Source organism: Ambystoma mexicanum, chromosome 7q, assembly GCF_040938575.1.
Source record: "Ambystoma mexicanum isolate Mex_15411 chromosome 7q, UKY_AmexF1_1, whole genome shotgun sequence".
Taxonomy (NCBI): Eukaryota; Metazoa; Chordata; class Amphibia; order Caudata; family Ambystomatidae; genus Ambystoma; species Ambystoma mexicanum.
Window position 1 is genome coordinate 310,857,574 of NC_090941.1, and position 12,087 is coordinate 310,869,660.

The window sequence follows — 12,087 nt, forward strand, 5'->3', positions numbered from 1 at the left end:
TCACGCAATTTCACTCCTGGAACATCGCCCGTGCTACAGCAATATAATAATTTACAGATACGTTTTTCGTGCAACTGCAAAGTAATGGTAGGTCGTTTTTTAACTTCATATGACTTCTATGTGCTAATTTAGTCAGCCAGATTTGTTTTAACATAGGCATCCCTTCTCTGCCTTTTAGGGAGCCCACGGTTAATTAACCCAAACATTTAGCCTCACCTCTGGTAAGTGGGGTTCAATCTTTTCCTTTGTGTAGTAAAATTACAGACCTTGTACTAGTACAACCTATTCTACTTTTGTCTTCTCTCCAGTAACTAGATTTAACATAAGCCAAGATTAAGGTAAAATTATACTAGCCTGTGGCTTTACACATGTATCTCTGTCTGATCACCATGAACATCTCTTCTTTTACTTAATAATTGTGTTTCTTTTTCTTTCCCCTCCCTGTTTCTCTAATGTATTATGTTTTCTCCCACCGAAATGCGCATCTTATGTTACATTTTTTCTCTCTTGTCTGAATTGGGTTGAATTGTAATGTGCATTCGGTGTATTTGTCTATTATCATAACCTATACTTCTGTTTGGTATACCCTAACTGCCTTGTTTGCCCTGGGTCTGGGCCTTTGTCTGTTTTATTATTGAACTACGCTCGTTATATGCTTTTGTCTTTCAAAAATGTCTTATAATTTTGTATAAGCAGCCTCAGTAGAAGAGCTGGAAGCTCGAAACACGTGTCAGGCTGCAACGGCACTGATTAAAAATACTTAATTAATCTGCAATATGCTTGTTACTTCATGTGTGAGCGCAGTTTGAGAGCAAACCCATTCTTCTCTCAGACACATTATACCCACCAGACTATCTATTCCTCCTCCAGACAACTTTCAACTGGCACTCATCCAAACTCAGCGAAACGCATCCACAGCATTCACCAAACAGTCCAAAAACCAGCTCAATCTTGGTATCACAGGTACATCACTCCAGCTACACGCAGCCATTCTCACAAGGCACGCCATGACACCCACACAAAGTCGAGATTCAGTAATTGGTCAGCAATGCTTTGTGCTAGTCTTTCTTGCCTCATTCTATGCGCCAGAGTAACCACCATCAGCGCTAGGCTTGGATGTGCAGCCTGATAGCTTACTCCTTTAGGCGCTTGCTGCAGAGATCAGTTTTTAGCCCGGAGGGGGCACTGGAATAAATCGGGGAGGGGCTGAATCAGGTGGCCATCCATCTCCTGGCAATGTATAGATGAATAGCGAGTTTGTGTACAAACCTCTCAAATCATGAAAACCACGCTCTGCTTTCACTCATCTTCATTTAAATCAGTGCTGGCTTCTACCTCCGCCTCTCTCTGGTGAAAACCATTTGCATATTGACAGTCTTGCTGTCATTGTTTCGTTTTTTGATGTTGGGAACATTTGCAATTAATTTAGTCCACATGACTGAAAGACATGCATAATCAGGATACAGCTTCGAATGCTGTTTTAATTACAATGTTGATACAATGCATTGTTTGGTGTTGTCATAATAGATTTTTTTTTTATAATTTCCTTTTCAGCATTATCTCATTGTTCTGATTAATGTATAGTTCACTTTTGATTAACCAATAAATTGTATGTAATGAAGGGAGTGGTGATTAGAGATGGGATTTCTAAAGCTGCTTATGAACTCTTTTATGTAAGTCATCTTACTTGGATACTAGGCTCAGCAACTACTTCAAGAAACCTACAATAATCCAGAGGTAGAGAGAGCTAATTGAGAAATTAGAGGCTTGAGCTGCGATTTTTGGTGTATCCTCCCGAGGATCGTCTCGGGAGGATAGCTCAGGGGCAACGTGTTGCCTTAGAAGCAAGATGGCACGGAGCAACACAGGTTCGATCCCCGGGTCCGCACTTAGAAACCTGTGGGTATTAAGCGCGTAATAAATAACATATTATATCATATCACGCTCATATTTTTTTGTTTTAAGGTATTTAAAGTGGTGATTTAAAGGTTTTTTATCAAAACTGGTATGTATTGTACAGTCACTTGGGCTGGCCTGATCATTGTCCGATGACGTGCCTGTGGGTGCAAGATGGGCATGCCATTAGTCACCTATGTGCCTGCCATCCCATGGCCTTGCAACATGCAGTTCAAACTGTCTGTGATATGAAGCCTGTGCATGGTGTCTGCAGTTAATGCATTGATGACTAATGTTGCACATGTATACAAGTGTCATTAGGCGCCACAGGCAAGACAGTGGTGGATATAAGAGGTCAAATCAGGAGATACAGGTGTACTGGGTCATGTGTCATTGTTACAGTGCAAGTGCAGGGCACAATGTCATGCAAATGAGTGAGGGGTGAGGGTACAGGGATAGGTGGGGGTGTGATGCAATGGGGTGGGAGCCACAGAGGCAGGTGCAAGGGGCGAAAGTGGGTGAGTATAGTACAGTGCGAAGGACGGGCTGTGCCAGATTCGGGCAGGTACAGGGAAGGGTGACCATTGACAAGTGCCTGTGAGAGATGCTGCTTGTGACTGGTCATGCACCCGCTGGCAGCAGTGTGTCTCATGGAGCAACATGCCCCAGGCAGACTTTCATATTGGGAAGGGGGTCTTTGTGTTGTACCTTGCGGTCAGAGGGAGCAAGTGGAGGGATTCCAGGGCTCGAGGGTAGCAATGCCGGGGCTTGGGCCTAGGTTGATTCATGTGGCGTTATACTGGATTTGTATGAGGGGGCAGAGTGAGGCGAGAGGTTGAATGTGGGAGGGCTGGTGCTGTTGTCATGCCCAGTGGGAACCAGTGCTCTGGACATTAGCCTCCTGGTAAGTGATGTGGGGGAGGGAACCTCTGAGGTGGCGTTGCTGTGTGTCGGGCCTCTTGCTATGGTTTGTTATGTGCATATGCAAGGTGTGGGATGGGTCAAAGCTGTTGGCCTCTCATGGGTCTGTGGGGGGTCATGGAGGATGGTGAGGGAGTGGGTGGGTGTCAGGGCACAGCTGTCAAGATGAGGGGCTTCTCTGTCTTGCAGGTGTTGACGCAGGGATCGTCGGCAGTCCATGTTGCATGATTGACAGTCAGGCAATCATGTTTGGGAGAGGATGGAGAGGCAACGCAGGTTGGGAGTCTGTAGATGGGTAGCGTTTCATCAGCATGACATTGAGAGTGGCGTGCAATGGGGTTGATCGAGTGGGCCAGAGGTGATAGCTAAGTGTTGTGGGGCTCACATGCTGTTGTGCTGGATTATGTGTTGTTAGTCTGTTGTTGCAATGTGGTGATATGGCTAGCTTAACACAGTCTATCAAGATGTAAGATATGGCTATCTTATTAGTGACTATCTAGATGCACGATATGGCTAAGGGGCACAATATACCTAGATGCAAGCTTTAGCTAGCTTAACACAGTCTGTCTAGATGCAAGATATGGCTAGCTTAACACAGTCTATTTAGACGGAAGATATGGCTAGTTTATCACAGTCCATCTAGAAGCAAGATATGATTAAGGGGCACAATCTACCTAGATGCAAGATATGGCTAAGGGGCACTCATTGGCTGAGCCCACATTTCTCAAGACCACCTGTAAGGCCATTCAATACAATCAAAGACCTTTTCTGCATCAATCGAGATCAAGACTGGATCGATATCTGTCTCACTGACTCCGGCCATAAGGTCAAGGATTTTTCAAATATTGTCCACCCACTGTTGGCCCCCAATAAATCATACTTGATCATTATATATCAGTTTAGGTAAAACAATGTTCAAACGCTCTGCTAGGATGCTCGAGTATATTTTGGCATCAATGTTTAACAAAGAGATAGGACAATAGGCTCTACACTCTAATTTGGCCCTCCCATCTTTTGGCATGACCATTATATGTGCCTGTGTAAATGTATCAAGGGCTCTCTTTAAAGCTAAAATATCATTAGACAGTTTTGTAAAGAAATAGGGCCAGCACTCCTCTGTATTGTTTATAAAATGTAGTTATGAACCCATCTTGTGCTGGGGCGCAGTCTGCTTTCAATTTTGAGATCTCTTTAAGGACTTCAGTACCCTCTATTGCGGCGTCCATCATTGCTGCTCTGCTTCCTCTAGCGTTAATGTTGGGAGGGGCACAGCTTCCAAGTGTGTTTGAATGGTTTGGTCACTGCACATGTTTTCCTCCCTATATAATTGCACATAATAATGTCTAAACCTATCGGCTATGCCTATTGTTAGTGTCAGCATGTGACCCACCTCCCCCTGGATTTTATAGACTATTCTGCCCTCTATCCCCGTAGTTGAGCAGCCAGTAGCATATGGGCTTTGTCGCCTTTCTCATTATACTACTGTTTGAGAAATGTAAGTTTAGTTAAGGCTCTCCCTTTCCATATATCTTTATGTACCTCTCGCAACTCTGCTAATGCCTGAAGTTACTCTTCAGGCTGGTTTTCACAGTTTTTAAGGATGGTTTTCCAAGTTCTGATCAGTTGTTTAAGTTCTACTTTTCTCAACAGTCTCTCATTTCTTTTGCTGCCCCTTCCGAAATCAAAAGACGGTGAAAAGGAACCCTAGCTGCCTCCCAGGCTGTACTCAATGAGACTTCTCCCACGCCATTCCAAAGAAAGTATTCTTTAATCTCATGTTGATGTGTGTCTTTGAAAACTGTGTCTCTAAGCAGCATGTCACTGTACAACCAGTGTCAATGTAGCAGGATGCGGGTGCCCAGGTCCAGCGAAATGCTACACATAGCATGTTCAGACCACCCTACTACTCGTATATCTGCCCCTAAAGAATATGTTCATATGGTGCGTCTAGTAGAATATGATCAATTTGTGAAAACATGTTGTGGGTAAGCAAGCAGAAAGTGAAGGCCCCAAGGTGTGTGTTAATCATGCTCTAGTCATCTATGACAAAGTGGTCCTGCAGCAGGGTGCCTGTTCTAGAAGGGGGTTGAGTTGCTGGGACTACTATCAGATTGAAGTCCACTCCAAAAATGAGAAACCCCCTTTTCCATGTGTCTAAGAACGCCAATACCTCTTTACAAAAGGATAGCTGCTGCTGGTTCGGAGAATAAATGGTACATAATGTTACATCAATGAAGCCAATCCTCCCATTGAATGACAGACAGCGTCTCTATATGCCCCTCTTCACTTGAGAAACATCGAAACCCAGAGATTTTAAGACAAATAGCACCACTCCCGCCTTTCTTGCGGGGCCAGAGGACAATAAGACTTCCCCTAGTTCTTTACAACTGATACTGTATTCCTCTCCACTTTTAATCTCACAAGTGTTTTTAATTAGGTTTCTTTAAACCAAGTACATTTGTTATGTGTTTGCTGTGGTAAGTTTGTATAGGCCTATAGCCGTCTCATTTGGAATACGGAAACTATCCTTAGCCAGCAGGGTGGAGGAGGGCTTGATTGTTGATTGGCTGAGCCAGAACAAAGGAGGATTGTGCAACATTCTAAACTGCCTTTCTTTAAAAATCTCAAGTAGAAAGGTCATGCTTTGAAGAAGCATGGTATTTGTAAGCCTAAGGCAGTGAACATTTTGGTAAAACAAATTCATGATGGAGTGAAGATAGCTTTGGTGTAACTATGTGGGACAGTGCAGTTCATACGGTGCAGTGATTCAAATCAGGAGCAACAAGGAGGTTTTGGGTATATATAGTGTTACATTTTATTACTTTCTTCAGAAAAGAAATGCAAGTGTTCTCTGAAGGAATACAATGATTGTGAGGATTGCAGCATGTGTTGAGTGAAGGAAACCATCAATGCCGGCAGCTGCCTTACATATTATTTGAGTCTGTGCAATATAGAGACACCACCTAAAGACTACCTGCAGCTGCACAAAAGTAAACAACTATTCAGGGGAAGTGGAGTGTTCAGTCAGGAAGTGCCTTGCTTTCCCAAGAAGTGTGCTCGGTTTGAAAGACCTTCACGGTACAGAGCTCTGCATGCACAAATTTAAAGAAAAGACTAAGGGGAGTAGCGTCTTCCAAACGTAATGTGCAAACTCTAACCGATTCCCTCCGCTCTGGAGAGCAGAATCTACTGTCAACTCAAGCCTTCTTCATGGGGGGGTACAGGACCAAGGGAGTAAGTTGTTGAGGAAATAATAATTGGACATTTTCCTTAAGGACCACAGAGTTATTTTTACAAGACTGGTTAACAAGAACCTTGAATCCAGGAATCTTCATTGTGTTTATAATTTAAAGTCATCCTGAAATGAGTACTTGTAGGATAACAATACAGTGCAGATAGTACATAAGTTAGGGGTAAGTTATGGACAATTATTTAGTTTTTCAAGGTAAGTTATTATTCATTTACCAAAACTCAAAATGCTTCAAAGCTAATACATAGTACTTACTAAAATCTTGTTAACATGCATGTACAATTATCTAAACGTAGGAGGAAATATAAGCTGCGAGAATATTATTGAATACTGTGGAAATGGATAGTTAGCCATTTATTGAAGTTACATCTGCCATTTCAGTTAGTGTTGAAACTGTGTGATTAGTGAATGAAGTAATGACGTTTCGGCCTTTTGAACATTACCAGAGGGAATAGTTCTGCCATTTATTGAATTGATTTTTGTTTCTGCCACATCCTGGAGTGTCTCTGGACTGCCAAGTATGTGGCAAGGTGGCTGGGCAGCACAAATATGAGTTATTTTCCAAAGAAATAGGCCCTGATTATATTTTCTCATGAGCGCTTTCCCAGGGAGTCGAGCACACTATGAAATAATGGCTTGTATCCTTGGCATATGCAACAAGTACCCAATAGTAACAAGGACATCTTTTAACATGGGAGAGCAGCAGATTTTGGGAATAGCTTGGGGTGCCTTGATATCTGGTCACACGGGAGGTTACATCACTCTATCTAGTTGTTGATATGGGGGCGGGTCTCACACTCCTCACTGTTTGCACATTAAGTCATCTTACATATTGTTGCAGTAGCCAATTAGGGTAGGACAATTTACATTGTAATTAGTCTGTATAGGCTGTAGCCAATAGGATGGTTAGAATGTACTTAACTTAATGTATACTAATTTATTCTAATCTTGTGGTTTTTTATTTAAATACTACAGCCCGATGTGGGTGGGTTGAGTTTTTCAGTGTCACGAGACTGTCTGACATGTGCATTAAACTGTGCTTTCTTGCAATCTATTTTTTTTCCTGAAAATTACTAAGGGTCTACATATAGGTGAGCCCCGCATGATCTCCAGCGTTTCTCGAGAACGCCAAAGAACTCTGCTGCATGTCCCGCCTGCAGCACCTCCCCCAGGAAAGCAGTTTGTGCACACACCAAACAGAGGGGTGAGCAGACACTGTGTTCTCTAAAGGTCTGCCTGGATTCTGGCTTGGGGGCACGGGGCCATGGCAGTGCAGGCCATTGATGGGGGTGCAGCATTGAGGGGGGTCTCGGAGTACACATAGTAATTGAATGCACGTTTGGCATAAAATTGCTGTTTGTTAGGCAACTGACTTTTGGCAGACCTGTCATTAGGAATATTGGAGTTAGAGTTTGAGAGGATACGGTTGTTCTGTGTAGAGAAGGAAGAACTTTTTACCTTAAGAACCGTCTATATATCTTCTCTCCACTAGTACTCCATTCCTTTTTTATTTCTTCTTTGTGACTTTATAACAAAGAAGAACTTATTTTAAAAAATATTTTTTTCTGTTTCTCATAAAAAGAATAATTGATTGTTTTCTGTTCTTTAAACAAAATTGTGAATTACAACTGTGAATGTTTTAACAATTTCTGTTATACTTCTTTGTTATTACAACCTTTATGCTCATCAGGATTTTCTTTGTCTAAATAATAAATATTTCAAATAACTTTCTAGAAATTTGCCCTTTTTGTTTTCAGAGAATTTCATAAAAATGCATGATACCAGAGTTTGGTACTTTTTTGAACAATTTAATCATGTTGATTTTGATACATAGCAGTAAGGGATCTACGGTGTTATTTTGGTCTTTTGTCCCCTCCTTTTCTGCTCATGGGGCAAATCCCCCCCCTCTTTCTTTGTTTGCAGGCAACTGACTTTTGTCAATATTTACCAATATTCTATGTCCTCGCCCCTGCTGATCTCCAAGTGATTAGGAAGACCGGAAGACTGTTTTTACTTATTTTATCCACCACCCTTTCCCTCAGGGGTGTATTGGGCTCAACTGTAGTTAATATCAGTTGTGAACGCAATGCCCATGGTTCAGCAGCTCCCACGGATCAGGCAAGTCAGGACCTGGCAGGATTGGCATCTGAGAATTATTACACAGAAAATTGCATTGCACTTTTCTTTCCTGTGATATTTCCCATAAGGAATGTGTTCACATGTGCAGTGTGGTCGGTTTCTACCATATGCATGTAAACTAAATGCAAGCCATAGTAGGTTGCATCCAAATCTACAGGCTAGAATTTAGGGAAGCTGTGCCATCAATTTATAATCCACAGAATATTGATGTATCTACACTATCTATTAACCTAAAATTATGATTTTCTGAAAGGAAAATAGCTATTGTCCCAATTCCCTTGGATGATTTGAGTGTATGTTAATAATGTTCCTCTCACTTCAAAGCAATGTAATTTGTGATATTTGACTGTTTCATGTAAAATTGCAATATTCTCTAAGAGAATGAAACTGGTTCAGATACGCTCCTTTGTATCATAACATCTCTTGATTTTAACATTCTCTGTTAGGCTATGGAGCATTGCCCACTGGTCCACAGAATGTAGTTACTGACTACATCTTTGAAAACAGAAAGAGTTCAATTTACTTGGCTTTGTTTGAATGGGACTGCATATCCTGCAGAGAAATGCTATTGAGTTCCAGTTGAAATTAATCCTCCCTTGGCTTTGAATTTTCAGAAAGCAGGTTAAATCTCGCACTACCCTGCTACAACATTCCACTTGCATTCAATTGGTTATAGTTGATCAAATACTGTGCGCAGTGCATAGGAACATACTATCTGTTCTAGACTACATCAGACCTCCCTTGAGTTTGACTATAATGAGATAGCAAGTTGTTTTTTACACTACAATTCTTAAAGCATTCTATTTGTGCTCATTTCCTCCTACTAGATTCCGGTCCCAGTTTCACCCATTCAAGGGACTTAGAAGTGACATGATTCTGGACGTCATATATTTAATTGCATTGGGCGGTTTTATACTCACTTTTGGATAATTCTTTCAAGACACAAAGCCAGAATGGACCCTCATTGTCTCCATGTCATTTCCCCAGTCAGTCAGGACCCACTCTTCTCCAATTTAGCCACCTCTGGGAATCATGTCTGAATCAAGTAAAATCTGCTTCAGGTTTCCTCTTAGACAAGTCCATGGTCTATCTTACCCCTTAAGATGTCATCCCACCTTAACGCTCATTCAGTTGGACAGATATTCCCCTGCTGCAGCTTTCAAAATCCCAGAGCTTACAATTTCTGTGAGTTTTAACTTAAATAGGTTCTCATTTTCCTGCCCTGTCAAATTTACATCACAATTTCTGAATGGTGAAATCTTCCTATTGGCTTGCTTAACTGGCAAGTACTCCCAGTCAACATGCATATGCAGTCTTCATTTGTGCAATGACATTTGACTGAGTTATTCACATTTATATAATGTATCGATTATTATAGACTCTCACAGTTTAAGAAAACATTGGGCCTCATTCCAAGGTTGGTGCTAGTCATGGCACTAGTAGCGCCATGACTAGCACCAATACCGGTACTGTGTCCACCCTCGTTCAATGGGGACCTACCGGTCTAGTGTGACCTTTGTGGGACCAGTAAGTCCCCATTGAAAATACCATTCCCCATTCCCATTTGAGCCCCCATAGGGCTCAATGGGAAGAGGGAGGGTGCTAACAACGGTACCGCAATTTGCGTACCGTTATTAGCTCTGAAGTCCCTTTGCGGGTCCCTTCCATAACGCCTGGTCAGACAAGGCATTAAGGACGGGGTCGCAAAGGGACCTCGGAATAGGGTGCAAAGGGATTACCGGCACCGGGGTCCTTACCAGTGCCGGTATTCCCTTTGCGCCCACCTCGGAATGAGGCCCATTGTCATTTTGTTATAAACCTCATTGTTGGTCCATCTTGCTCCTTTTCTTCCATAACATGATGCTAAAATGCTAGTCCTCCAGTGGAGATTTTTCCCCCATATATATACATAAATCATGGTAGGAGATTGGTCTACTTTCAGGCCTTCTATGGAAAGCCAAGCCATGTCTGTCACAGACTGTCCCTCTTTTCCAGGGTCATAACAATGGTCCTTGATATGCAGGAAGTTGGGTGGTTGTGGGGTAAAGATGGAAGAGATGCACATTCAAATTGAAGATTGCCAAAGTCTTCTACCTGTGGGTTTCTAAACTCTTGGCTTCCCTGGACCTCCCCTCATCTCTGGTTGACTCAAAAAAAGGGCTGGCACGCTAATTTCCCCTTTTAAGCATCCCCCCTTTGTCCTGCAGCTTGAATTGCCTGTTCCCAGACCTTCCCCAGAAAGAAGCCAGCCGCTCCACCTGGGAGAGGGGTACTAATACACACTAGTGACACAATGGATGTCCTGGGTGTAGATACACCCATGTGTTGTGGAAACAGCTTCAAAGGCTGAAGCCTGCAGCAGGTGTCTCTTTTATCTGTGGGCAAAGTTTTCGGTGAAAGGGGCGGAGTAAAGTATGTCAGCATACTTTATTAGTTTTGACTGATTAATTTATTTCCATCATGAATCACTTTCAAGATATAGTTGTATCTTTACTTTACAACTGTCCCTAGTTTATTTTTATTCTTATGGGCAATAACCCTACCACTGGGATCAGGATGTTACAATTAGCAATTTGACCTGGGTACTTTTAAAAAAGTCACCTTAATCCGGCTGATGATGGATTTAGCTTCAGATGCCTATTTGTCATTCAATACCATATAGCCTATCATCTTCTAATATTTGATTAAAAAGGGAAGTGGCACCAATCGACAGCTGATCAATATGACAATGTTTCATTAGTGGAAATAGAGCTTTTAAAAGGTAACCCACACGAAAGTCTCATACATGATGCTTTTTTCTGAATCGTGGCCAATTCTCATTTCAGCTGCTGGGATTTTTGGAGCTTGTACAGAGCAGACGTATACATGTGTCCAATACATGAATGACAGTGACCATTTTACACACTCACAAGTCCTGACACAAACCCAATTATAATCACAGACAGTGCCTTTTTAACAACAGAGCATAGGTTGAAAGTGAGCTTGTTAATCAGCACTATTTTGGTATAGGATAGGTCTTCAAGGTCAATTTCTGGCTTTTGTAAGTGGGTATCATGCCCACTCAGTAGTCCTAGCTCCTTCTGGTTCCACTATATTGGAGTGTTGTAAACACTGCTGATTGCCCTGGGTCCTCTAGCTCTAGAAAATGTCCACAGACATCTGCCAAGGATCCTTGGCAAAGCTTCTCCAGCAAGACAAGCTGGTCTCTAGTCAGTTTTGATCCACTTTTCCAGGGACAAGTCGGATCTCTGGATGCGCCACACCTGGCAATTAGTGCAATGGCAATGCAGAGAAATACTCCTTTTACAGCATAAGCGTCAGCAGATTCCAGGCAAGCAGTCTATCAGAATCAGGTGACCTGGCAAAGCAACCCTAGCTTTCCATAATACAATAATATTACACTTAATATATGGGGCAAGGATAGTAACCCATCCTACCTTATCCCCAGCTGATGTCCACCCACTTGACACCACACTGGGACCTCATTCACTGTGCTCCAAGTTTACTGTATTTAACAAACAAATAACGCTAACAAGATGAAGTCTGTGGATATTGAAAAGCCCTCGCTCTCATCTCAGAGGAATCCTCCCTTTACTACAGACCTTGCTATGCAAGCAAGAGCCTATTTATATATTTCCAGCTTTTATTTAGCACTTACATGGGTGCACCAGAACACTGTGCAAAGTAAACTATAATAAAACAAATAAAACACATAATATTCAGGTTAAATGACAATAAAAAGGCACACCAAGGCATAGTAAAATCACCCAGCTGAATAACAGTATTCCCTAACACATCTTTCATTAACTTTCTACATCTTAGAAGAACAGAAGTCAAGCATAAAGTAGGTAGAAGAAAATTCTAGCACGCAACAGCTGCTC